The 26,792-nt window shown below is 45.6% G+C and overlaps 1 protein-coding gene and 1 long non-coding RNA gene across 6 annotated transcripts in view; one reads left to right on the forward strand and one right to left on the reverse strand.

Moving 5' to 3' along the window:
• Positions 1-21,565: 21,565 nt before the first annotated feature.
• Positions 21,566-24,162, reverse strand: LOC134510255 (uncharacterized). The gene is made up of 3 exons (XR_010069544.1): positions 24,036-24,162; positions 23,031-23,232; positions 21,566-21,767 (listed from the first exon to the last, which is right to left on the reverse strand). It is a non-coding gene; the product is annotated as an uncharacterized LOC134510255 (long non-coding RNA).
• Positions 23,945-26,792, forward strand: part of PLXNB2 (plexin B2) — a 260,188-nt gene continuing 257,340 nt past the window's right edge. For 2 of the 5 annotated variants that reach the window (XM_063323325.1, XM_063323327.1), the window contains exon 1: positions 24,230-24,473. The gene's annotated coding sequence lies outside the window, so the exon portion shown is untranslated. Of the gene's footprint in view, positions 24,060-24,229; positions 24,474-26,792 lie in introns of those variants that run through there. The other 3 variants (XM_063323324.1, XM_063323326.1, XM_063323328.1) reach the window with 3 other exon arrangements.

A 26,792-nucleotide genomic window follows, 5' to 3' on the forward strand; every position in this document is an offset into this window, starting at 1 on the left:
GGAAAAAACAAAGCAATACAAGGGGAAAAGTTTATATGTCTAGTTTTTTTGTGTGTGAAAGTATGTGTGGTATGTTCTCAGGGTGACTACAAGAATTTAAGTGCATTTTTAGCTGTGTGGCTCCGACATCGCAAACTTGTTCTGCTTCACAAAAGTTATAAATCTGCTCCATCTAGTCAGGAATGCTTTCGACTCATTTACATAGAGCCCATGGCTAGAATTTATGCTTTTCTCTAGGTCATTCAAAAAAATCCTATCGCTGTGGAGGTATCATCAGAAAAAGCTTCTGTGCTGTTCCTGACTGCAGCACAGTGTGTGATAAAGAGCTGCTGCCTTTCTCCTGAGAGATTCCTGGCTGAGAACGGCATCGGTGAAGATTCAATCTTTGAAGAAGAAACAACCTTCTCGCTTGTTAGGGTTTGCAATGAGAACCAATACTTTGGATAAACACTTGATTTTTGTCGCAAAACCTTAATTATGCTGAGTATAGTTTCAAGTGCTTCAGTTTTACTGAGTTCCAGAGCTTTTTTGAAGCATATCCAGAAGCTGAGCCTGAGAGATTACTGGGTTCGCCTCTACACACTCTTCACTCTTTCATATTTTCCCATTAGTTACTCATCTCTGCATATCATGATGGCACTTCATCCATGCAGTATTGCCACTTTCACGTGTCATGACACTTATAGAAAAATTAGCCCTAGCATATCCCTTGCAGCAGACCAGTAACTGAGGTCAACTCTGAGCAAATCAATCTTTTGTCACTTCTGCCCTGCCTCGCTACAAGTATATACACACACATTGATTCATGCTGTGCGTTGCTAAAGCTCTCTCCCTCTCTTCCATGAGCCAAAACTAATGGACAAATTAACAGACAACAAAATTTGGAAGTTTCAAAAATCATGTGAAGCGTACTGGTGTGAAAATTACAGGGGAAACTTCACCATGAAAACAAAACCTCACTTTCACATGGCGATTTCACAACTGAAACATTGCTTCGGATGGCTGTATCACAGTTACCTCCCTCATGGTAGTTTATTCTTCCTCGTGGTTTCCACACAGATCTGATGGGCAATGCAAAAGTTCTAAGCAAGGAGATCGTCTACACAGAGAAGCTCACAGCCACCATAGAATAACCCACCATGGGAAAATACTCTGTTGAAATAAAAAAATAATGGCAATCCTATTTTGCAAATGAAATAATTGCTAAAATTATAAATAATTCCACGGGGTGGAGTAACTCCAGACAAATGCTCACACAATTGTCCTTGCCATGGGAATTAATTTCCCTTGCACAGGCAAGGCCATTCTGGAGTCACAGATGAGAACGCAGAGAGCATGGAACAACTGAAGCTAAAAGAGTCCAAGATACTCACGCCAACTCCATCATCATTCCCAAGGTAATACAGGGTAAAAATGAAGAGAGCAAGTGGTGGTAAGGCTCCACGCTATTGTTCCTTTTTGATGAAAAAAACGGGGAAGGAGAGCTTGAATAATTCACAGTATAGTTACTAAATGTATGCCACAGCAGCACGGATTTTATGACTCCCATCTTGCACTTTCACCATCCAAACAAGCTTCTTTGTTTAAAAACTTCAAAAACATGTTACTTCAAGTATGTTTATTGGTAGGCAAGCTTCTATTTCACTCTGGTCAAATTCCAAACTGGATAATTACAGCCTGTCTGCTGAAAACTCCCACCATAATTTCATTTGGCTCTACTGTTCTAAACTACTGTGCAGAATAGCTGCACGCTAAAGAGCTTCCCCGTAAAAATGGGCAAAGCAATTACACATGCTAGCAAAAAGGCTCCCTGACCTGTTTTAAAGTTTGGAAAGCACTTCTGATTTTACCTGGGTGGAAGAGGGAGTCACCAATAAAGGACGTGATGTATGCTGAAGCATGTGGGTATACACACACAAATGTATATTGAACTTACCAAATACACTTATAATGCATGGTCTACATGAAAGCACAATTTTAGGAAAAAACCACCACAATAAATTATTTGTATTTGAATAGAGGGGAAAAAAATCAGCAAAACACATGTTTTTCATTATTTTCTCATTGTTTTCTCTACAAAGATTCATGGACTATGGTCTCCCTGAAAAGCGACTATTCCACCCATACCCCCGCTGTATACTAGCAGTGAATTTCATACTCGTCACATGCTTTCCCAAGAAATTGTCTGCACTAACCTTTGTTGATAGGTGTCACAATATTTCACAGTAAAAAGCCACAGCCTCTGTTGTAAATAGCAATAAGACTCTGTTTTGCAGATATTTTTCTTTTTATACTAGACTGGGAATTCTATCAAATGAAGCAGCCTGAAGTTCACTGCTTCTGTATGGCTTATCAAGCTGAACAAGTGAACCGGATATAAATATCCCCACTGCATTTATCAAGACATGAAATTGAGCAATAAAGTAAATTTTGGTGATGAGAAGGTACATCGTTGATGGCCTTTCGATATAGCACCAGCTGCAGGAAAAGGGCTTCTCAATTATTCAGCACCATTCATCCTCAGGAACCTAAACGGGAAATCTCACCCTCGGATTTTACTCTTGGTTACCTGCTCCCTTGACAATATCTATGCACTCTGTCCACACAATGCAGTCATTCTCTTCCAGCTGATGAACTCTTGGGTATATCTATGTCAAACAGCAAAGTATTTTGATTGCAACACAGGCCTTTGAACTAAAACTCCAGAGGAATGTTGGCACAGGACTAACAATACCGAGCAATTAGCTTAAGTGCTCTCCCACTGAAATGTAATCACCCTCGGAAATAAACCAGCTCCTACTCAAGACAGCAGAGAGAAGGTGATTTTGGCCAGAAGTCACCAGGCGGGGGGTCTATGAACTCCTTACTGGTGAGGACTAAATAGGTGCCACGTTTGCCCTCTGTCAAATAGGTGTGAAATAGCCCTCCCCACATCAGGGAGTCTCCTGGCTTGTTGGTAGGGATGTGGAATCTCTCACGGTTTCCCTTCTGAGTAAAAAGAAGAGGCCCAGAAATATCATGCAAAACTTGTTCACTCATGCATTCTGCAAGTCTCCTGAGCCTGTAGGTGCATCGGTGTTTGAGGGGGGAGCCGGGACTCCCAGGAGCACTGCAGCTCCCAGAGCGGCTCCTAGGGGAGCCCGAGACTGGAAACCAGATATAGCCCCGCACAGAAAGGAGAGGCTCAAAGCACGTTGGGCATCCGTGTCTAGATAACATGCTAGTGAGCCATCCACCAGGGGATCCTTCGCTGCATTTTGCTACGCAGCTTCCTTTCTCATACACTTGAAACACTCTGCTAACCCGAGGCTACACTAGACACCGTCAAGGACAGAACATTATTACATCCTACTAGATGTTGGAAATGTACTGATACCTTCCTATACAGTCAAACAAAGTCTTTGGTGAGAAAAAGCTGTTGTAAGGGTTTTAGTGACACAAGCTGACAGGTAAAAAGCAGGATTTCATGTTACACTTCTTGGCAGTGGTGCTTATGTCAGAAACTCCCACATACAAGGATCTCTCTCTCTCTATGCTGCCCAAAGAAGAGGGTGGTTGGGCCATGCAAGACAAGTAAATAGCAAAAATTCCCAAATAACACCAGTAATAAAAACCTTCTAGTTTGGACCTGGGGTAGTTTCCCTGGTGATACATCTGAGAGCATGATATTAGATGCAGAGACAAGCAGGGTGAAAGGATGTAAGCTGCCTCGCTTTAGAGAAAATGACAGCCAGTACCATGCCCTAAGCAGATCTGCACAAAGACCAACAGAGCTTCTGCCAACCGGTCCTCACAAATAAGAGATAGGGAATGATAAACTGGACCTAAGAGAGCAATGCACAGATCTTGACGTTAAGCAAGAGCCAAATGCCTAAAAACGTCTTCCGGGTTAAGTCTGGAGAAGCTAAATCGGAGCCTACATCCTGCATGATGCTGCCTCTCTAGTTTCTGTGAAGAGGCACGTCCAGGTGATTCAGATGTTCATCACACCCCAGGCACGCCTGTCTCCAGTCTGTTCCCTTACACTGAAACAGGATTAACACTAATTTGAACATTCATGGCAGATGCTTCTTTAATTCCGTAACAACGGCAGCTCTACAAACCTCCCTGTGACCTGCTCTGGTCTTCACTACCCTAACAACAAATAAGATGGCAAATGGCGAAAGCAGTCCTTGCTGAGTCTTCCTGATGCAAATGAAATGCACTAGTGCTTGCCCTATGCTCAATAAAAATAGAAAAAACATGATTTCTTTTTTTTTGTAGAATGATCTCCTGATATTAATATATCATTAGAGTCTTATCATATCCTCACAATCTGCTTTCTTCAGCACCAGAAACCAGAGTTGCAGCCTAGACCATTTTTTCTGAACCTCTTACCATTCTTGTAGCTCATCTCTGAACTTTCTTCAGTTATCCTCATTTAAAATGTAGGACCCAAACTGCACATGTTCCCTCAGGTGAGGCTTTCTGATGGCCATGGTTAAAACACAACAGTGTTAATATCTGCTTGTAATTACCCCCTTGTCGATTCTGCTGCCTCTTGCTGTCATGTGTTTGTCAACTAACTTTTGCTCCCTACGCATAGTGCTTTGTCACTTTGTCCTTCTTTTCATTGAATTTCCTTTTACTGTTTTGAACCATTTCTCCCGTTTACCAGTCATCTTGAATTTTGATCTTGTCTTCCATAGGGTATGTAATCCTTTCCATCATGTTTGCATCTATACAGATTTATTCTCTACCGCATCATTCACTGCTGATAAAAGTAGTGGAGAACTAGAACCGTTCTTGCCTCCCAGTATAAGAAACCATTGGTAACTTCTCTGAGTGAACCCTTTCCACCTTCTGTGTAAGTCCATCTTAATCCTGTTTCCCTGGATTGTCAGTCACACAATCCTGTATCAAAACTTATTCTAAAACCAAGATATAATATACTGTTTCTGCTGCTTCGTCTTATCCTCTAAGCTGGTTAGCCTGTCAAGAAAGGACGTCTGATTGATTTGACATCATGTGAGTGTCGATAAATGCATGTCAGCTGTTTCTTACAAATCTAGGATCATGAAATGATTAATAATTTGCTAGATATCTTTCTTTTAACTTGATAAATATATAGTTTTTATTCCATTCTTTCCTTCTTCACTGTCTCTAGCTTTCCTTTTTTTAGTAGTCAATAATTTGTGGTCACGGCTAGTTTTTTTTCAGCAGTGCAGACAAAAAAAACACTGAATGTTTCAGTCTTCCTCTTATTTCATGCATTAGTTGCTTACTTCCCCATAAATAATGGAACTGCATCTTCTCTAATCGTTCTTTTACTTCTAACATAGGGCTATTGATTAATAAAGCTGTGTCTGCATAACAACCTTTTCATGACAATAAATGTTCTGTATTTCTCGGCATTCTATAAAACTTTAAATTGCTCTAAGCAGAATTTTTTATCCGTTCTGTATTCACCTTGTAGTTCAGAAGAACTTACCATATTTCTCAAGTTTGCTTATAAGAATGTCATGTGAGGCTGTATGAAAAGCTACCATAAAAACAAGATAGTGTACAGCTCCAACTGCTTCTTCTTTAAAGGAATTTTTCCATCCTTGTCCACAACAAAAAGCTACAATGATCTATTGCAGGTGTACATCTACAATTAAGTGCCCGAAGAGGAGACAGTGCTTTTGAAGTGATCCCAACCAGGACTACAAGGACCCCTGATTGACAGTGCTCCCCCATAGCTTCCACCTCTTCCCCAAAGTGCAGTACAAGTGCTCAGAGCCTTTGCATTCCTCATTGTTTATGCAAATATAATTCTGGGTTTTAAGTTGGGTGTCATTAGTGGTAAGAAACTCCCATCAAATTAAACAGAGACTGTTAAATAGAGATGCAACAAAGCTAGGCTGAGTGTGCTGCAACCCTGGTTCTTGTGACTCTGCCAATAAGCCTGCCCGCCAGCAGCCCTGCTGTGCAGAACCGGGACTGTGGAATATTGGACTCTCTGTCAGAGCTTGTCCCATCTGGTTCTTGTGCAGCGTCCGAACATGTGAGGTCTCAGGCCTGAACACATCTATTCATGTGGGTCTTCGGCCCCCTCCACTGTAGCGTTTTCCACAGTGACACTGGGTTAAGGTGGAAACCGGAGAACTGAGGCACGAGGGAAAAATGCAGCCCGTCTCCAGCCACACTGGCTGAGGCCGAGTGGGAAGGCACTGCTGTCTGCCCTTGTAGCGCAGGCAGCCAGCGCTTTCCCAGCTGGCCCCGGCGATTTCACTACTTGCTTCCTTCCGTTATTCATGTCCAGTGGTTCAGTTTGAAAAGTCACTGACACTGAGACCAGCGCCTTAACTCCGTCGGGTCAGTGTTCGTGTCTTTCCTCCACAGCCTAAATGTCAAGTTCTGTTGTATGAACCTTAAAACCAAACACATTTGAAACTGCCAACATCTGGTTTTGTTTTCCATTCCTCCTGATTCCTCTGCTCCTCTTAATCTTTTTGCTTTATTATTTTGCTTCACTATTTTCCCAGTCTATTTGGGTCCCTGCAAGTGAATAATTATCCTGTCTTCATCCTCCAGGTTGTCTTCAAAATCCCTCTAACTCTTACCTCGCCAAACAGCCAATTCTCTTTTCTCCTCTCTCCTGTGCTGCTGTCCTCTGCTTTACCTTGTGTTTATTTGTTTTGGCTTATTTTCTTTTTACATTTCAAGCTCTTCATGCAAGGACAACGCCTGCATGTGTAAAATGCATCATAATTCTATGATGCCATATAAGAAACAGGAATATAAAGAGAAGGTTGTTTTTACAATCAAAGTAAGCACATGTTTCTTAAATGTGCTGCTATAAAGGAGAAACGGAGACCCCGGGCCAGCCCCTAACTAGTTCACCTTCTCCAGCGAAGCAGGCAGTGAGCAGCCATGGGAACTGCTTTTTAGAGAGGCAGAGTGAAGGCAGTGCCTTTGGGAGGCAGAGATCTGTACTCACTGACACATGACTTGGCTGAAAACCAAGCCGAGAAATGTGCTGGTTTGGATTATGTTATTTTATTTCACTTTATTGTTATCAATGCTAATCTTTGGAGGAGCAAGGGAACAGTTGCTGCCTGCTCGGCTTTGTTTGCCCAGCCATTCCACATAAGCCCCTCATAGCTTGTCTTCCAGGCAGAGACCCCGCAGTACCTCCGCTTCCAACATTTTCCCGAGAAAATTTACTTAATACAAAGAGTGTATTAACCACAGGTACGTGGTTGGGATTGACAGATTGATTTTGAAGCTGGTTATCTTTTGAGAGTGACGTTTATTAAGATTAATCCATGAGACATTTCTCCCAATATGCAGTTTTAAGCATCAAAACCAAACGCAGCTGTCTTCTTACCAATAAATTTATGTCAGTAGAACGAAGAAGACTTGAAATTCTGGTAAGTGAAAACTTTCTGGCTGACTGGCCACCTGCATATTTTCAATGCTAGTGTATTTCAAATTCCTGCATAAACAAATCACGATTATTTTCCCTGTAGATTAATCTATTTAATTTTTTTTTTTATTCGACAGTACATCAACACTTCTTACTTCAGACTAGATGATCCTTAATTTAGTTTCTAGGAGATAGTCCTTGAAGTAGTGGTTGTCTGAAGTGGTAGAATTATTACATACTTTAAATGTCAGCTCTGCTGAAACAGTGCAATTAGATCACAACTGATGTGGCTTTCTAAAAACCAAGCCTAAAATTCAACCCTAAAACAGTCTTTGTCCAAGAAATTCATCTTACCCCTTCCACGCTAATGAAGACTATTGTGGCAGGATAAATCATTTACTGCGTAATGCACAGACCTCTGAACACTACAATACTAACTTTAAAAGAACATACGAAAGACAGTTTGGAGTTGCAGAAAGTTTTGTTCAAAATTTCTCTGTACGGGCTGATCGTCTGTTAAGCAAACAAAAATGTCTCCAGGCAGAGAATTCAAGTTCAAGTCCAAATCCCTGGTATTTCTTAACAACAATCAGATGAAGCAAAACATTAAGGGCAGATCTGCAAATCTTCCTGTGAAATGCACGAGAACTAAAAAGTCTGTTTGCCTGAAGGAACAGTAAGTGAAAAAGCAATTGCAAGTCACACTAGAAAACAACTGGAGCCACAGTCATGTGCTGTTTAACTGCCTGTTTGGGACCCTTGTTCACTCACAAACCCGGTTCCAGGGATCTTGACTGCTAGGTCAAAAACACTGAAGCCACCGAATGCAAATGTCTGGATCAGAGTAAAGTTATTCAGCCTGCTCTAATCAACTTGGAAAAAAAAGTGGCTTCGTAGCAGTAGACATTGTAAGCCAGATATTGTCTGTGCATGCTGCAGCCTTTGGCTTTCCCGCTGCCGCCCATAGGCATTTTCTCCGGTTTTCCTGCCCCTTCCTTCTTGCTTCAGCAAAAGGTCATTTCCCCCATCTGATTATTGTTTCATTTAAATGCAAACTCCGTATCTGTCTCCTGTGTCTCTTTGGATATTTACCAGAACTGGAACATTCATCTTAAATATCACGCACCACATCACACCTCCAGATTTTGATTTTGCTAAAAATTCCGGCAACCTGATGGGACAACCCAGCACCGTTAGGATTTTGTTCTGCTGTCAGCTACGAGCTTGCTATTCACATACTGCTTCTGCGCATCACTGTCCAGTTTGGAGTCAGGTGGAGGTATTGGATCTTCCAGGTTTCTAGGGAAAAAGCCACTATGGCAATGCACAACCGTGGAAGTCCAGCAACCCATGCAGGTGAGCACGTGTGTAGAACAGAGCAAGGCAATGACTGAAGACACGTGAGCCAAGAACGTTTCCACCCTTCCTTGCTGTGACAGCCTTGACTGAATCCTAGCAGGACAAAGGCTCATTATCTTTTCTATAGTTTTCCATAGTACTGAGGGTGTTACTTGCAGAGCATCTTGGCTTCCCCTTCGTGCAAAGGCAGTTTGCCACCACCAGGAAAGAAGGGGGCATCCAGGAGCAATTGCTGTCACACTACGGGAGAGCAGGCGCCCGTGGAGAAGAAGTGGCATTTCAGTTCAACACCTTTACACGTCAGCGGCACATCTAAGATGATTCCACAAGCAAGAGACAAAGCAGTCTGGCAACAATCCTGCTGAGAAGTTCACACTATGTGTCCTTTCTACTTTTTTTTTTTTTTGGATGTGTTGGGTCTTAAGCACTTTGCCTAAAGGGCTGTCTCATACCAACAGCCATTCTCCTCCCGCCCCTCGCCGGGCAGCCTGCACCACCTTCCCTTTCCCACCACGGTGGCTCTGCGCGGGCTGCAGCACATCTCCCACCCTACTGCCATCCGAGCTGCCCCCACCAGCCATATCATACAGTGACAGAGAAGGGGAAAAGTACATACTTCTATTCTGAATTGCCAAGGTCTTTAGTTGTGTCTGAACTACGAAGTAAGGCTGAAATGCTGACAGTTCAAGAGTTTTGCTTGTTTAGGGACAGCAATTGGGCCCTTGATCCCTATATGGGCTGCAGGACAATTTAAGAACAGAAATGTCATGGTCCTGCTGTCGTGCCATTTCATAGAATCATAGAATCATAGGATGGTTTGGGTTAGAAGGGACCTTAAAGATCATCTAGTTCTAAATCTAGTGGTTTAGAATCAATAGCTGCAAATCCAACTACTCAAATTTTTTCTCCTGGCCGGCAAAAGGGCGGTACTCTGGGTACAGGAAATACTGTAGGTTACCATTAATTTTGTGAAATCACAGCCATAAAACAAAAAAAATCCTGAAGAAGCCGAGTGTTTTGGCCCATGTATGTTTTAAATTTCTGAAGTAAAGTGTTGGCATTAGCGACAAAATAAATTTTGTGATAGTTAGCTACAGTTGGAAGGAAATGTGAATTGTTGCAGTTAGCACAATCGTGTTACCTCAGCCACACACAGCTCCCGTCATCATGAAAGTGTGCAACTAAGAGAGACGTCATTTCATTTCCAGCAGGCTGGGGGGCTCTCGGCCCATTGCAGCCGCGCGGCTGAAGCAGCAAGGCCTCTGGAGCAGTCCTGGATGGACGGCTGCTTTCTCAATAGGGCACACAAAACATTGCGCATCAGCAACTGTTTTAAAAATGCAGTTGCTAATGGTGATCTAAGGCAGCACAGGAATCTGTGGCACAGCGTGGACCTGCATTTTAGCTTGTTGAGCTCTCTGTATGGCCAGATTACCGTTCGGTACAAATTGGACTAAAGTGTGCACCATCAAAGGCCTTTTCATATGTTTTTTTTTCATTTCATCAGTTCTTAGCATTTCAATTCACAATATTTATATTGTGATATTGTACAACTTGAAGCTTTGATAGCTTAATAAAAACATAAATTAATCACTGCCTTTTTCTATTTATCAGGTTGTAATCACAAATAAAATCCTAGCTGAACAAATAATCTCTCAGACATTAAACTAAACATAAAAGAAGCAGAAGGAAGTACTTTGGTATTCGTGCGCAAGCTCCATTTTTACTGGAGCTAGTGATGTTTATAATGAGTAGAGTTTCTTTAGAAAGCACTAGAAAACATCCAAAGGATTGCTCAGAGTCATTTCAAATGGTCTAAAATTACAAAGACTCTATAGAAGCAAGCAGCACTAGAAGACCACACTTCAAAAATAAAAAATCTAAAGGTTCACAACAAATCTAATAGAAATGAGACTTTCTTGTTGACCTGGAGTTTCACAGATTTTTTTTCCTCTTGCTGCCATTGTGCAATGCTTTCTTTGGGGAAAAATAGAGTGATGGTGGGAGGGAGAAAAAGAGGGCGGGGGGAAAAGCCTTAATGAAAAGATTGCCAGTATTTCTTGGAACTGGTACTTGTGCATCCACATTGAAGTGACTTTGTCCCACGAATGACAAGATCACTTTGAAATGGTTTGTTATTCACTAAATGACAATACTCAGACAGCTGACAACACCGCTATATTGTTTTATGTTAGAAGAGCTCTCCATGATCTGAATTCTCTTTCTGGGCTTGACTTTGTCTTCTAATCTACGTATCATTGTGTGAGAGCATGTAGGAATGTCTGACTTTCTGTATCATTTCTATAGCTAATCAGATATTAATTGGAATCTGGCTGCCTTGAAGGACTGGCTATAGCTTTCTTTTGCTGCTGCCAGTGGCTTAAATTCAATCCGGGAGTTAGGGACTGATCCAAACACCGTTGAATAGCCGCCCTCTCCGGGACTGATCCAAACACCATTGAATAGCCGCCCTCTCCCAACCTGGAAAACGTGTCATGTCTTATGTTCAAACGAAGCACACCTCCAGTCCAGTTTCCCCTGTATCCAGAGGCCAGGTGCACACTCGGTGAGGATGTTCACATAAAATACTGGTTTCAGACCACTTCTGTTAATGATTGAAAGCCACGACTATCCTCCAAGAGTAATCACGTCTGTCTATGAAGTGAACTGATTTCATTCTAGCTCCTAATGGGCAGATACCAATGTGAGAAAAGAGGACACTGAAATACCCTCTCAGCCCCGCAGGCAATTCTTGTGGTGAAACGGAGACCGAAAGGACAAGGTGGCATGAAGTAGTTCAAAATGTTGTTGCACCAGTTCAAACAGTAGGTTAAAAAACCTCCTTCCCGAGGCTTCAAGTGCATCTTTTCATCCCTTTAAATCTGTTTTGTAAGATAGTGACTGGGTGATAATGAATGCTATCCATTTACTGCTCTTGCTGAATATATTGGTTAATTGTGTGCAACACTTTGAAGATAAAGCGCTGTGTTTTTAATAAACACAGTCTAATGATTCTCTCATGGGTTTTTAGCACTCCTCTTACTTTGTCCAAGGTGTAAATACCTCATTGCAGCTACGGGCGGCCAGGCTGGCCGGCTGCATGGGCCACATGCTGATTTCAGCTGAAGGCTTTCACACCAATTGTTCCATGGCTGTTCCCCTCCATTGCCAACACATCGTGCTGTCTCCTGCTGTTGTTTCCTTGCTTGCTTGTTCAGGGCCAGGATAAGGGAATGTCAATGATTTCTGGTGAAAAGGGCCCTTCCTTTACAGCAGGCTGTCATTTCCCTCTGCCTAATACACAAAGAAGGCAGCCAACAGGAGCACCACTGCTTTCATTGGCGGCTAACAGCCTTTGAGTGGAACAAAATGACGAGAAGAGAAGAAACACTAATTTCCTCTTCACTCTCCTCACCCTGCCTCACAGTAACATTAGGGGGGCAATTTTCTTGGAGGAAAGAAAGAACCTTCCTTTTCCTGGCCACAGAAGTGTGACAGAAGAGGCTGCTGAAATCAGCTGTTAGCATCGATTAATACGTTTTTCACACGTGAAAAGACCTTTCATTTAGTTTTCTCTCTCGGATTTCTGCAGCACACGTTTGGGAAGGACAATGAATGTTGCTTTCACGTGCAATTGCAGGCATGCACCAGTCTAAAGGTATTCATAACCTGGCAAAGCACCGTGTGAAAACAAAGAAACAATGTGAAAACTTAGCTGCTAACCTGAGCTGTCAGGCAGAATTAAACCGTCTGTAAGGCACTCGTGTCAACCTCACCTGAGTTAAGAGAGCTGCTCCATTAGCTGATAGAAACACCGAGCCCATGGGAACTGACCCTGCCAACACTTACACATGTGCTTTGTCTTAAACCTATAAAAATACTCCCATTTGGGCTATCAATATGCACAGAGTTAACAACAGGCTACAAATGTTGGTGAGATCGAGACCTGAGCCCACTCCTCTACCAGCCACCGCCGGGGACCAAGCCTGCATACGTTCTCAGTGGGTCACATACCTCAAACATTCAGAGAGAAACAAGAGTTTGGTTGTAACAGCTGTTGCTGTCGTGAATAACACCCAAAGCGACTAAAAATGCAGCAAAATGTCTCCTGCATTCTGCGTAATGCGCACAACAGCCACTTTTCTGCTTATAGCGATATAACCCACAGAAAGAAGGATAATAAAATGATCAAAATCAGTCAATAATAATGACATACAACAAAGTGATCAAAATAATAAAGATAAATGATCGAGATAATAAAATGATCAAAATCAGCTCTGTAGCTGATCCTATGGCTCTTTTTCAGTGTCTAAAACTGTGACAGCAACCATTTGAACCCTTTCCCACATCTGAAACATACCTAAATCTCTCTCCTGTTTCGATCCCTTGATGCTTAACAACCTCACTGAGATCACATTTTTGCTTTATGAGGGCACCGATTTGGCTTTTTCTACCTCTATACTTATTTTTACAAAATTTCCAGGACTTTAATATGTATGCAACCTGAAATTAGGTCACAGTTCCAAATTCATATGGAGGAACAGATAAAAATCTGAAACATCACTGCATGAGCCTCATTTCCTTAGGACAACTTGGTAAAAATAAGAATGTATGGCAAACCACGAAAACTGCTAAAGATTCAGGAGCAGATGCAGTGCCTAAAGTTATTTTTCTTTCTACCCATCCTTACCAAACTAGATTTAAATGTGCTCTATAGCAATAGTTATCATAAGCCTGTAATACAGCGCTGTGATCCACAGTAGTAACCATTTTGAATATGATGCTATTAACACACAGAAGTCATCTGTCTGCTGAAATTCCATCAAACTATTCCATTCTGAGGTCAAAAATGGTTTTTTTCCCTCTCCATCTGCTACAGTTTTTGAGATTTATTGAATAAAGGAGACAAAAGTTCTAAACACTGAGCAAATCTATTTTAAGTAGTATATTTATCACAAATCTAACGTGTTGGGTGACTAATAACATACATGTGTGTGCTGCGCTTGCCAGAAAATATCAACGTTTCCAAATAGTTACCACATTTACAATTAAAATAATGTATTTGCCAAATGTTTGGGTGTTTTTCTTGATTTTATTCAAATGATGATTTCTCTTCTGGTCGAAGTGCAGCACAAAATTTCCTGAGTATCAGAAGTAAAACATTAGGGAGAGATGCTAATGTCCGATAGAGCCTTGTTCCGCTCTCAGCCATACAATATTGCTGAGATGATATCAGGCTTGTCGTTGTCGCAGGAGGCCTAACAGCATCCCAACGCAGAAAACGAAACAAGGCTTTCAAATTTGCCTCTCACAAGTCCCCTGCTTGTCAGCCGCAATTCTCCAGCCATTTCTCACGCTGGCGTGATTTCTGGCTTCTGCTGACCTGCCTGCTGCCTCCGTCCTTCCGTAAGCGACGGAGGCGGGAGAGGCGGACGGCAGCAGGAGTTCGCACGCACGGCGCTGTTGCGGCCCACGATAGCTGCTACGCACAAAGCTTCAGACGTGAATGTTCCTGCTGCATTATTGACTTCTGCTCTGGGACTGGCCTGGGGGGGGTGGGTTGGGGGTGGAAATCTTACAGAAAAATAGATGATCAAAGAAGGATTAAAACTGCATTGCCTCTTCTGTAATATTGTCATTCTTAAGCCTCCCACCTACCTCAAGCACAGACAGCTGCAACTTCAGAGGGGTGTCGGAGCTGAAGCTCACATACTGTTAAAAACACAGATTTCAGAAGAGAAAACAGAAATCAAGCACCTGGTGATTCCTTCCCGTGACTTCTTTTCCCCTCTAACAGCAAGGAGGGATGCTGAGGCTGACTCGTTTGTCTGCTGCCTCCATGTCCCACTCCCTCACTCCATTCTAATCTGTGTGCTGCTGCTGGCACCACCCTGACCTTCTGGCGAACCAGCTGTGGGACCACTATCATCAGCCATTCTGAAAACAGAAAAAAAAAATATATATATACCACCTCTTGTTGTTTCCTGATGGTTGGCTCCCAGAAGAGGCTCATTATGGGATCAGATATGTACCGGAGCTGGACCAAGAGATGCTGGGGGATTACATGGCCAGAAGCAGGGAAGGGGATGGGGACCATCGATCATGGAAAGAGAACCTTAGACCAGCTTAGCCATAATATGAAACCCCTCCTGAAGAAATTAATTATCAAGGACATGCTGGGAGGGGAAGGACAGTGTAGCGGAGGGACAAGGTGTTCATTAATCATCATTTGCTACTCTTCGTGTTCATTTGCTCAGTTCCATGCAGCACCATGCTGAGAGTACTGCTTGGGAGAGGCCCCAAAGGTAGCAACAGGGTAGTTAGTGAAGATTTTGGAGACGGAAGTTGCCAACTACAGGCTCCGGTTGCTGCTTTAGCAGGTCTCTAAATGAACACGGCTTCAGACTCAACCCCTCTGCCCAGGCTCCAAGCTGCTGGATGTGAGATGGCTGCCCCAGGAGTCACATCACTGACAGGGTATTTTAGTGTGGGCACTGGGCAGATAAGCAGGACTTGGCTTAATTCCATCATGGAAAAGGAGTATAGCATTGTCTAGCTAGACCTCTACCTGTATTTTTGCTTATTTTCTCGAATGGCAGTGAAGCTTATCCTCCCGGACACTTATTTTGCAAGTTAATTTAAGTAACACTTTATTACTTCTATATACTTTTCCTCCTCAGTCAGAAAAAAATAAAAAGGAGGCTAAAAGCAAAACAAAACAATTCCAGCAAGACTAAATAACATCTTCAGGGTACAATAACATGGGCATTGGTCATTTAATCATAGCAGGCTTTACCTTCACTAAAAGCATTGCCATACTTAAAGAAGCAAAACGATCTACTGCAAGGCTTGGCTCTTCCCTTATCAGCACGGCTCAATTCTTCTCCATTTCAGTGCACCATTTCCCCACAGCCCCATTAGCTCAGACTTCCAAGTTTCATAAAACAGCTGTACAGCTTGCAGAGCACCTGAGGTGATCTTTCCACCGTATTCGCTGCTGGTAAGGGCTCAGCTGAAGGATCACGGCCAGTGTTAAAAACTGCATTCCAAGGATGAAGCTGCCCACTTTCACAAGTCCAGAAAATAATCAGAGCCTGAGAAAACTCAGCCTACGTGAGAAGTTTGAATGAATGCGGGAGGAGTGTAAAGAAATGAAGGCTGAGAGAAGGTATAATCACAGGCTTCAAATACATAAAGGGGTTTTGTGAAGAGGCAGGAACAACCTACCTGTTTTCAGCATCCTTGTTAGCATAAGGAGCAAAGTATTTCATCTGCAGCAAGGAAGATTCAGATGGGATATTAGGATTACAATAACAGTTAAGCAGCAGATAGATGGCCTGCAAAATGCTCAGACCTCCGTCACTGGAGGGGGCAAACACATCAAGACGTTCCTATAGGTGTAGGGGATACTGCTCCAAGTCAGGGTTATGTACTAGATACCTCAGAGGCCCTTTGCAGCCCTCTGGGTCTGTCAGCCCCATGCACAAGACTGCACAATAGATGTGGTCCCAGCAGAAAGACCACGGGGTGCAGAGGGACATTGGTGTGGTCCATCTGCACCCAACGGTGCCTCTTTGTGCCATGAGCCTTGGGAGGAGGCACCACCCTGGCTGTGGCTGGGTATTGACGCTTTTTCTCCTTTTTAAGACAAATCTGAACTGAAATGTATTTATTATAGAATCATAGAATGTGTTGGGTTGGAAGGGACCTTTGAAGGTCATCTAGTCCAACCGCCCTGCAGTAAGCAGGGGCATCTTCAACTAGATCAGGTTGCTCAGAGCCTCATCAAGCCTGGCCTTGAATGTCTCCAGGGATGGGGCCTCCACCACCTCTCTGGGCAACCTGTCCCAGTGTTTCACCACCCTCATTGTAAAGAACTTCTTCCTAATGTATTTATGCTGCAAAAGTTTTCTTGATGGGAAGAAACATTCAGAGCTATCTAAAAGATGATCAAATTCCTGATTTGCCTGAGCCACCTTGCAAGACAGTTACATAGTTGATTTGATGTGACTGAATTTTGTTCAGCTCTCACAAATTTTATACCAGACTTTGTGTTCTGCCTTGTCCCAGAGGAGTGCAGTTTCTGCGAGAATTATTAGAGTGAAATGTAGCCACAGCCTCAACTATTAATCGCTTCGGAAGTGAAGACCCAGGCTTTCTTACACTGCATCCAGGGAAGGAGTACTAGCACTGACTTGATGCATATGTATATATATATATACACACACAAACCAGAGCCAGAAAACCAAGCATCTGAGTTTTGCACTTGTGGAAACCTACACAAGCTCTCGCAATTCACTACAGATTGCCTGACTTCCAGTTATCTGACATGCCTGTGATAAACATGGGGGTTATTACATCCTGAGTCATTGTTCAGAAGAAAATAACTTAATCTTCTAATAAACTGAAACATGAAAAAAAAAAAAAATGCATTTTTGAGACTGATGCGAAGACTACATTGAGATTTTGCAATATCCTGACGAACGAGGGCTGTTTACTGCAGACAAAAGACAGCGACGGCATTGTGGCCAGTTCTTTGTAGCATCTCTCTGAGGACAAACACCGCTTTATTCTGGCCTGAGTCCAAGTTGAACCGACTGCCTCCATCGAGAACATTTCTTTAGGTACTCTGACACAGTGGCAAAGGCGCTGAAAATGTGATTAATGGCAACGGGAGATCATAACAAAGGTTAATGCTTTTTCAGCTGTATGCCACCGTTCTTAAACCGGAGATTTGGACGTGTGCTGACCAGCCAGTTCACCTACGCACGCAGGGCACTATTCACACGGCAGATCGAGAATGCGCTGGAGTTTTGGTTGGCAAAAGTAACAGAGACCGGCAGGGTAATCAAAACCCTACTAGTCCATCTTCATGCTGTTACCTAACGAAAATGATTGGAGTTGGATGTCCCAGGCCTCAGTACAAACCTCATGATTTGTGTATGCCGAAAGTTGCTTTCAAAAACATCCTTTTACCATCTCCCGTGAGCACCAAAACGCCCAGCGTGTCTAGCAGGATGCTGTGCATTTATTTTTCATGTTGCTCGTGAGGAAAAGCTGCTTTAGTAAACCCGCATGGAGTGGCAAGCAGTGTTAAATAACTGAAGTTTCCTTTTGATTACCTTATTCCATCTCCTCCCTGTGGCAGAAACAGATAAGACGTGATTTTTTTCTACCAATTTCATTGACAAGAAAAGAACCACTTTTAAAATCAGGGCGAATGAGCTAGAAATGTACAACAAAAAAATTGCTCAAAACCTGTAAATATGGACACTGAAATGCAGCTATTTGACATGCTGAGCCACAACAATGACACATGATTTATTGATTAGTTGCCATCACATGACGGAAGCTCAGCCAGTCATTTAGAATACCCACATTATCTTGGAAATCTTCCTGCGAATGAAAAGGTAAAATACAGCCTCTGTGTTAGTAGTCAATACCTTATTTTTCTATCTTAACTGATGTGTCATCGATGAGTTCTGATTGATTTAAGTCTTTTAAAATGATAAATGCTTCTCTCACTCTGTTGTACCATATTAAACTCCTACTATTTTAGCTGTATGTTTAACTACTATAGTCCAGACACACTTGAATAGTATAAAGACAAAATTTCTGCAATATGTGTTTGGGAAATGTTAATTATACACTATCTGAGGTTACTGATGTAAAAAGATGTATTATATCCAGCATAAAATAGTTAAATCTGATTTTCCACTCCTGAACAGAACACTGTAATCATGCACTCTTACTTGCAATTGTCTTCCCACAGCGTAGCTCTCTGTAATAAAACTATTTCAAATATTAGTAGATAATGAGATTCTATATTTTTTTTCTGCAATATAGATATATTTATCACCGCATGCATGACAGTTAACTAATTCCAATAGCCAGTTCTCCAACTAGTTGCAGCATTAGCAATAACATCAAGCCTAAGTGTATTGGCTGCGGTTAAAATGAATGGTTACTCCATGACAGCAGAGCGGCGGCGTAGGAACTTAGCGAAGCAGCTGCCTTAATTAAAGTTGGAAATGCTGGTTTGTCTGGTTTGTATATATACAGGTGTGCGTGCGTGTTTGTGAAGGGTCTACTTAAACAAAAAAAAAGGAGGAGGAAAAAAAAAGGGCAGGGCCAAATATTAGTTGGCAACATTTTACATTCATCTTCATTTAAAAACAACATTAAACTTTCTGCTGAAATTTCTTATCGTGTTTCGAGGTTTGGTTGTTTGGTTTTTTTTAATTTAAAATTAAATTCCTCAGAAAATTCAAGATAGCATTAAAAAATACAAGCATTGCCCGTATGAACCTCTTCATTACCCAAATATCTCTTAACTGGGCTCACACACAACCGGGTACAACCAAGGCAATGTCAGAACGTCAAGTCTTGAGTGCGAGGGCTGCTCCTTGTAAGAGTTATACAGATGCATATAGACATTGCACGCCTCCATATAAGGTTTTCTGCGGATTCCACATGGAAATTGTATCCAGGGGCTGCTGGTTTTCTATCTCATACCTTTGCGCAGCAATTTGTATCTGTAGCCAAGTATATGCAAAACGTCTGCTAAACTAAACAATAGCAAAATTCTGACTGGGTAACATTTTGCACAGGGGTAAACAAACGTACCCAGTGAGGGTTGGTTAGAAAATACCAAAAAACCACCTGCTATGGGTGGTTCAAATGGTTTTCAGCATCAAAGGGAAAAAAAATGAAGGGAATCGTACAATTAACCTTAGGTTATTTTACCCTTAAACATTTTTTTCCTAGACTGTTGGAAAATGGACACTGAGAAATCCATCAACCACAAAAAAAAAACCCCAATACAGACAAATTGATCTGCCATGGGAGTTTGGTGCAAAGGACATGAAAGTCAGGATGCACGCAGTGACATTTCACAAATCTAATAATAACACCTTAGATTTATCTGGCACTTTTCATCCAGAAAAAGTAGATCCCAGGGTGATTTATGGGATGTGAAAATATAAATATGTATATTTGGGTCATTTCAGTCACTAGTGGAAGAGGATGCGGTGCCCTGATAGGGCACCGAAGACATCACACTGCCCTGCACCCAGATGGAGAATGAAAAAGTCTTGTACAGCTCTTGTCAAGAGATGAAAACCATTCAGGTAGCGCCCTACTTCTTGTGCTCTTTACATTCCCTTTATTGATATAAATTTCTTACAAAGGATGGCGGTAGCAGCGGTGCTGGAGCAGACTGAATCTCAACTACAGCCGCTGCCCGCTACAGCTGATGCATTGCTGCTTGCAGGAGGATGAACCCTTTGCCCTTTCTTCCCCCTCCCCATCCTTCAGAAGAGAGCGGAGATGCGGGAGATCCTCAAGCAGGATGTAATGAGGTTGCTCGGATATGTGGGCACGCAGACAGTCAAAATTTTCTGCACACAGAAAGAGAAATTTTTGAGGTTCCTTTTTAGCTGATTTGGTTGCTCTCAGGTTATCTCCGTGACCACAGGGCAACAACCTTCCTTCGTAAAGGCTGATATCAATCATCGGGCTGTTCATCTGCCCACCATTCCCCCATAAAAATGTCAGAACACATTGGCTAGTTGCAAACAAATGCATAAAAGAGGTAGAAGCCTCAAAGATAATTAAGCTCCCAGGGGTTTGTGAGCATCAGTGACTAGAGACTCAAATTAGTTTTCCAACAGAGAGAGATGCAGGAGGAACTGGGCTGTGAGGGGCTGTGCTTGGCAGCAGCCGGTCGCCCCGGCAGCGCGGGCAGCTCTCGCATCACTCCGGACCGGCAACAGCGGCTGCCACCACTCACCGCCGAGAAGAGATGTGACATCGGACATGAAAGAGAAATGAGAGACGAGGTTAGAGTAAGTCAGAGACAAAGCCACAGGAAACTCGGCTTCATTAGTTCTCTTGCTCGTGGAACAAGGTGTTTTTAATAATGACAGCTGGAAATCCGGCTCTTTTTTTTTTTTTTACAGGTCTCGAAGGTCTCAGCAGTAGGAAGGATACTGTGTATTGCTGCGCCCGAGATAAAATTGAGAATTGGCGGCACTGGGAAGGGAAGCAGGAGAGAGGCACAGACATTGCATCCAGTGTAAAAGATAATAACAGGGAGAGAAAAAAAAAAAAGAGGGATATGTGTAACAACAATCGGGTGATAACAGGGTGAGGAGAGAAAGAGGGAGTGCGGAGGGAGGAAATAATTGGAAATTGAAATCTGGACTAGAGTCCTATTCACATGCAGCCCCATTATCTGTGTCCTTACACTGGAGAGGGAGAGAGCACGGCTCTACCCCCTGAGCCGCGCGCTGTCTGCGCGTCTGTAAGTGCACGCTGGCACTGAAGATCCCCGAGAGCCTGGGAAGCCGTTAATCACTCAATCCTTTACTTGTTGCTCTTTTCTAAGCATTTCGGCGTTTAGGATTTGATTTGACCTCTTTTTTTTTTTTCTTTTTTGGTGGGTGGTGATAAGGGAGGGGAATAATCCTTCAGCTGCAAATAGCAGGTTTTGATGTGCAGCTGTTTATCTAGGTTCAACGGGGAGATATCTCCCTGTATCACATACTTCTCCATGGGGGAGAAGGACGATGTGCTGGCTCCAAGACAAGGAAGGGCTGATGGAAGGCGGAAGACCATCTTGAGAACACTTTGCACCTTTGCAAACAGGCTGAGTGCTGAATTGAGCACTGAATTCGGTAACAAAAGTGCTGCGACACACATTTGTGCCCCAGCTGACAGGAGCAGCGGGCCGAGATGCCACGCTGCTGCTTTAGCACACCCACATGTGCCCGGCAGAGCAGCAACTTGCGGAGGCTTAGCAGAGGAGATGGCTGTCCTGGGACGGGATGCTGCATGGCCACCTCAAGCTCTAGTTCAGCTTCCTAATCCCCGCCACACTCGGCAAGGTCAAATGCACAGCAGGTAATTGTTACGGACTGGACGAGGATTCAGCACGGCTTCACTTCACCAGCTCCTCTTTCAAATTAAATAAACTGTCACCACTGCTCTGGCTCTGTGTGTGTCCACAGGCAGGTTTCTGGAAAAAAAACCAAAAACAAACAACAAAAAGCTGTTATGTGGCCAGAGGAACAGGAGCCGGAGGAAATCATTCCAACCAGAGGGAACCGTGTGGCGTGCTGGGAGGGGTCTAAGGCTTAGACTTAGCCTGGGGACAGCCACCATGAGGCAGCAAGAGTACAAGTACAGCCCTGGCCAGTGGCCATCGGATGGAGCAGGTGTGGGCCCACTACCGAGGCTCGCTCCCCTAGCACGGTGAGCAGAACACTAGGTTTGGAGCACGCAGGGCGGGGGGACAAGCGACAGAGCCCCCAGCAAGAAGTCCCTGGGGCAGAGCACGCCGGGAGGCAGGGATTCACAGGCCAGGGCACAAGGAGAGCCGCCTGGCCAGTAATTCCAGGGCATTCTGCCAAAAGTTTGGGCACAACCTGGCTAGGAGCCCAGATGTTGAAAAAGCAGCCTGAAAAGTGAAGTCTTACTAAGCCCATTAGCAGCCTGCGAGTTTCTCCGCCCTGGATCCCTCCCAGGTCTTGCAGGATGCGACTAACCCAATTTTCCTAGGGAAGTCCCATCTCCCTCCTCTTCAGATTCCCCTTCTCTCTTCCAGCAAGCGAAGAGGCACAGAGAGGGGATCCAGATCTTCCCAAACCCTCCACAATTACACCAGAGCTGTTCTTTCTCATCTTAAGAGTGACTCAGCCCAGTCAGGTGAAGAGCAGGAAAGAGGCAAACAAACAAGGACCGGGGCCTTCTGGTGGAGACAAGCGGAAAAACTGGGCCGGACCGGTGAGACCCAGCCAGCAGAGACTCTACCTCCTGAGCACAACCCCAGAGGGAAAACCCACAAAACACCATGTTACATTTGAATGGTCCCAACCTACCATTAAGACAGAGGTGGTGCCTTGCATGGCCAAGGCCTGAAAGCCACTTTTAACATCTACTCCAACAGTCTCTCGCTTTTTACTCTTTCCCAGATTTTGGAACAGATTTTTATTTAATTGGTATTTCTGAGATACATTTCTGAGATGATACAATTCTGAGATACAATTCTGAGATACAATGACAATTTTTCAGCAACTTCCAGGGTGCAGTTTGAGAAGCGTGCCTTTCTGACCAGCTCTTCCCTGTTGTTTCACTGGGAAGCCCAATGCACACAGCATTTAATGAACCTGCACTCAAAGTGTCAACAGCACCTAATTAATTACTCTTTGCAACATTGCTGGTCCACATTTGACTGATGGAAAGCTACCTACAAAGTCTAAACAACTTGCCCAAAGCTTACCTAAGCCATTCTTCTAAGACATCCCTCTTTTTAATAGATTATCTCGACGTTACATACAGTGGAGACAAATTTGACAACTGAAGGTGGAGAGGAGCATGATGCTAAAGCAAGACAATGCTGTGTGGGAGCGGGGTCTCCATTAACTCCTGTTGGCATGTTTCTGGGGAGGAGGAATTTGCACGCAGACTTTTTAGCGGGGTGCCTGAGAGGGAGAAAAGACCTTCAGAAACTGCGATTACAATGAGTTTACCTGAAAGAGATAAACCCTAGAGTACTTTAAGTTTGCTAAAAATGTTGCCGGTCACCTATTCTGGGCCCCGTGATGACAGGTCAGGGCATGCAGGACAAGATGCGAGCTCTGGGTGACCAGGTGTCTCAGCTCAGGGGGTGAGGGGTGATAATTATGCGGCTCCCTCCACATTCAGGAGCGTCCCCAAAACGCCACGTACCCCGAGGCCTTTCCCTACGGAACAGCGAGGAACCCCTTCCCCGCCGGTGCCCCCTGCCCGCCGGAGAGAACGGCGGGGGCCATCGCCGGCCGCAGCCGCGGGCAGAGGCGGGTCCCGCCGTCGCTCCCCGCTCCCCACCCCGGGGGCCCGCGGGGCTGCGCTCCCCGCCGCGGAGCGCCCGCGGGGCTGGGGGTTCGCCGCCCCCCGACGCCGGAGCAGCCGCCCCCGGCCCGGCCCGGTCCCGGCTCGGGGCTCCCGGGGAGCGCTCGGCCCCGCGGGCGGCCCCGCTCCGGCTCTGCCGGGCCGGCGGGCAAAACAAAGCGGAGACGGGGAAGGAAGGGAAAAGGGAGAGAAAGTGCGGCTCCTTCCTCCTCCCGGCCCTCCGCCTGGATCTCCCTGCGTGAGACAGCGCTGCCAGCGGATCCTGACCGGGGGCAGGGGGTGGAGAGAGGGGGAGGAGGAGGAGGACGGAGGGAGGGAGGGAAGGAGGGACGAACGGGAGCCTCTCTCCTTCCCTGGGCTGTTTTTTCAGTTTCCTGTCTCGCATTGTGCTCACAGCGGATATGTGCTGCGCCTACAGGTGTGTCCCCTCCTCGCAGCTTTTCCCCGGCTCCCCGGCGTTGGCTCCGGCTGTCGGGGGGTGGCGGCCGATCGCGACCGTCATGTGATGATTAATTTCTCTCGGGGCGGTTTCTGTCTCTCCTCTCCTCTCCTCTTTCTCTTTCTGCCTTCCCCTCCCTCGCTCCCCGCCGCTCTCCTCCTTCCTCTCGGAGGTGGCCGCAGCTGCTGCCGCCTTCACCCTGACTCCGGCTGCTGTGGCGGCGGCGGGGCCCGCCGGGAGCATGGGCGGCCGCCGGGGGCTGCCGTAGCGCTTCTGCCCAGCCCGCCGCCGCCCGCCCCCGGCTCCCGGGCACCGCCGCTCCCGCTCGGGCAACTCGGAGGGTCCGCGCCCGCGGGGCCGGTTCTCTCCCGCCGGCGCCTGCACCTGTTGAAGGTAACGCAGCCCCCGACCCTGCCGCTGCGCGCCCCGGGATGGGTCTTGGAGGGGGGCGGGTTTGGCGGCGAGGTCCACCCCCCCCCATTCCCTGTTATCCTTTTCCTGCTGGATCGCAGGAAAAACAACTTCCCTCGTCCTCGGCTGCGGCCCCCGGGGCCGGGGCGGCGGGGGCTTCCGCCGCGCTGCCCGCGCCCCAGATGGTTTTGGTTAAGGGGCTCCCAAGCGGCGGCGGCTCCGGACTTTGAGCTGCTTTTCCAAGCCGCCGCCGCCGCGCAGGGCTGGGGGGAGACGCGGGGCGGCGGCGGTTCCCCGCCCCCGCCCGGCAGCCGGGGAGCGCCGGTGCCCGGCCGGAGCTCCCCGCCGCTCCCCGCCGCCGGAGCGCGGCCCCGCTCCGTGGGGACCGGTTGCTCTTCGCGGGAGTTGGGCAACCTCCGCGGCGCGGCCGGGATGGGCGGCTCCGCCGTGGCGACTCGCCCCGGCCCGGCGCCGGCCCCGCGTTCCGCCGGCTCGGGCGCGCGGTCGCGTTCTCCCGCAAACGCGTTAAAGGCAGCTTTAAACTTTCTTTCCAAACTGTTAATTAGATACACTGTAGCCTGCTCGTGTTTCGTGCAGGCGAATGAAAGTGCGAGGCTGGAGAGGCTTGTGACTCAAGGCGTAGTTATTCGGGAGCTGCAGGACACCTCTCCCTTCCTTGTTTGGCTGGGCTGTACCTGTGACTTGTGACTTTGCCTTCGCCCGGACTGAGTCTGTCTCGGTGACGCCCGGAGACAGAAGGGATCAATAACGGTTTGGGCCCTTTCTGGGTTAATCAGACGCTCGGGTGCATGTACAAAGAAGGAAGCATAAGTTTATGGTGTCTCTGAAATCTCATGGAAAAATAACATTGCCTTTGTCCGTGAATTACAATACTATGGTCCCGTCCCTGTCGCTGAGCTCGTCATCGAATGATAACTTGCCTGTGAGGGAACTTGATGCTTTTGTAACTAACGCTGTTACCTTGAATGTGATGATTAGCTTATTGAACACCAGAGGGAACTCTGAATAGGTAATTCATTCGAGGGAGATACATGCTTATTTTACTGTTTATGTTCTCATTACAATGGAATCTAGAAGGAAGCAAAGGTTGGTAAGTAATAGTCTGCTGGTATGTACCTAGGATTGGCTTCAGCTTGCTTTATGCTTCTTTTCTAAGGGTGTCAGCGCCAAAGCTGGGCTGAAAAATCTCTCTCTTTTTCTTTTTTTTCTTTGCAAAGCTTGAAATATATAACTGGCCTTGTGGGAGTGGGGTTGTGTACCATGCTGTAGGCAAAGCAGCTGGGTGACCCGCTTGCTGCGAGCTGGGGAGTGAGATCGCACATGTACGTTGGGCTGGCGCCTGATGCCCAGCCTGCCTCCTGGGTCGCAGGGCAGATCCGGCACCCTTTGGGGTACAGGGGCTGCTGCCTGAGATGGAAAAGCCAAACACGCTTCCAGCCAAAACAAAAGGGAGGAAGTCTACTCCCGAGCCTGGCGTGGTTTGTCCTCCTTGCCTTGAATTCTTGTGGTTCCGAAGCCCTGGCAGGAACTTAGTCTGATTGCGCATGAAATAGAAAATTATCTTTCTTAGAATGTGTTACTTAAACCAATGCAGAAAGTAAACGATGGCTGTGGTTGGGAAAGGAGTTTGAATGGTTTGAATACCGAAAGCTTTTTAAATGATGTGATGTAACTGTTGAGAGGCTGGTGTCAACCCACCAAAATGCGATGCTGTGTTTTGTAGTAAAATGAACCCCCAAAACATGCACCCGAAGCCTTGGGTGCTCGTGATAGTCTGTACAACAATTTTGATAATCAGACTTCTTTGATAACCCTGGATTGTTAATGACGTGGGAAGGATAGCACAATTAAGTACACTTGTGACTCTGACTTATGCTTCAGGAGCTGAAGCATCCAGCTGTTCATCCTGTCCCGTTGCCAGAGGTTACTCTGCCATTCAGCCTTGTTTCCTATTGGACTTCAAGCGTGCCAGAGGTTACAGCCTGGCATATGAATGTAAACGGCGTTTTATGGCCGTTGGTGTTAGTGTGTAATGTTGTGGAGTCCAGTGGCATGAGCCTCCTGTTTGTCCCTCTGCTCTGGCAGAGGGGCAAGGCAAGCAGCTGGGGTCTGCTACATCGAGCTGCAGTTGGGAACCGGAGCCCGTAAGCACCTACGTTCCTCTGAAATGGCAAACGCGACTCCAACAAAGCGCCTCGTATGGTGTCTGGGTGGGCAGTGGCAGCGGGGAGGCAGCTCTGCACAAGGAGAGGTTGGGTGACCTTCTCGGTAGGTCAGTCA

Source organism: Chroicocephalus ridibundus, chromosome 1 (genome assembly GCF_963924245.1).
Source record: "Chroicocephalus ridibundus chromosome 1, bChrRid1.1, whole genome shotgun sequence".
In the NCBI taxonomy this organism is placed as follows: domain Eukaryota; kingdom Metazoa; phylum Chordata; class Aves; order Charadriiformes; family Laridae; genus Chroicocephalus; species Chroicocephalus ridibundus.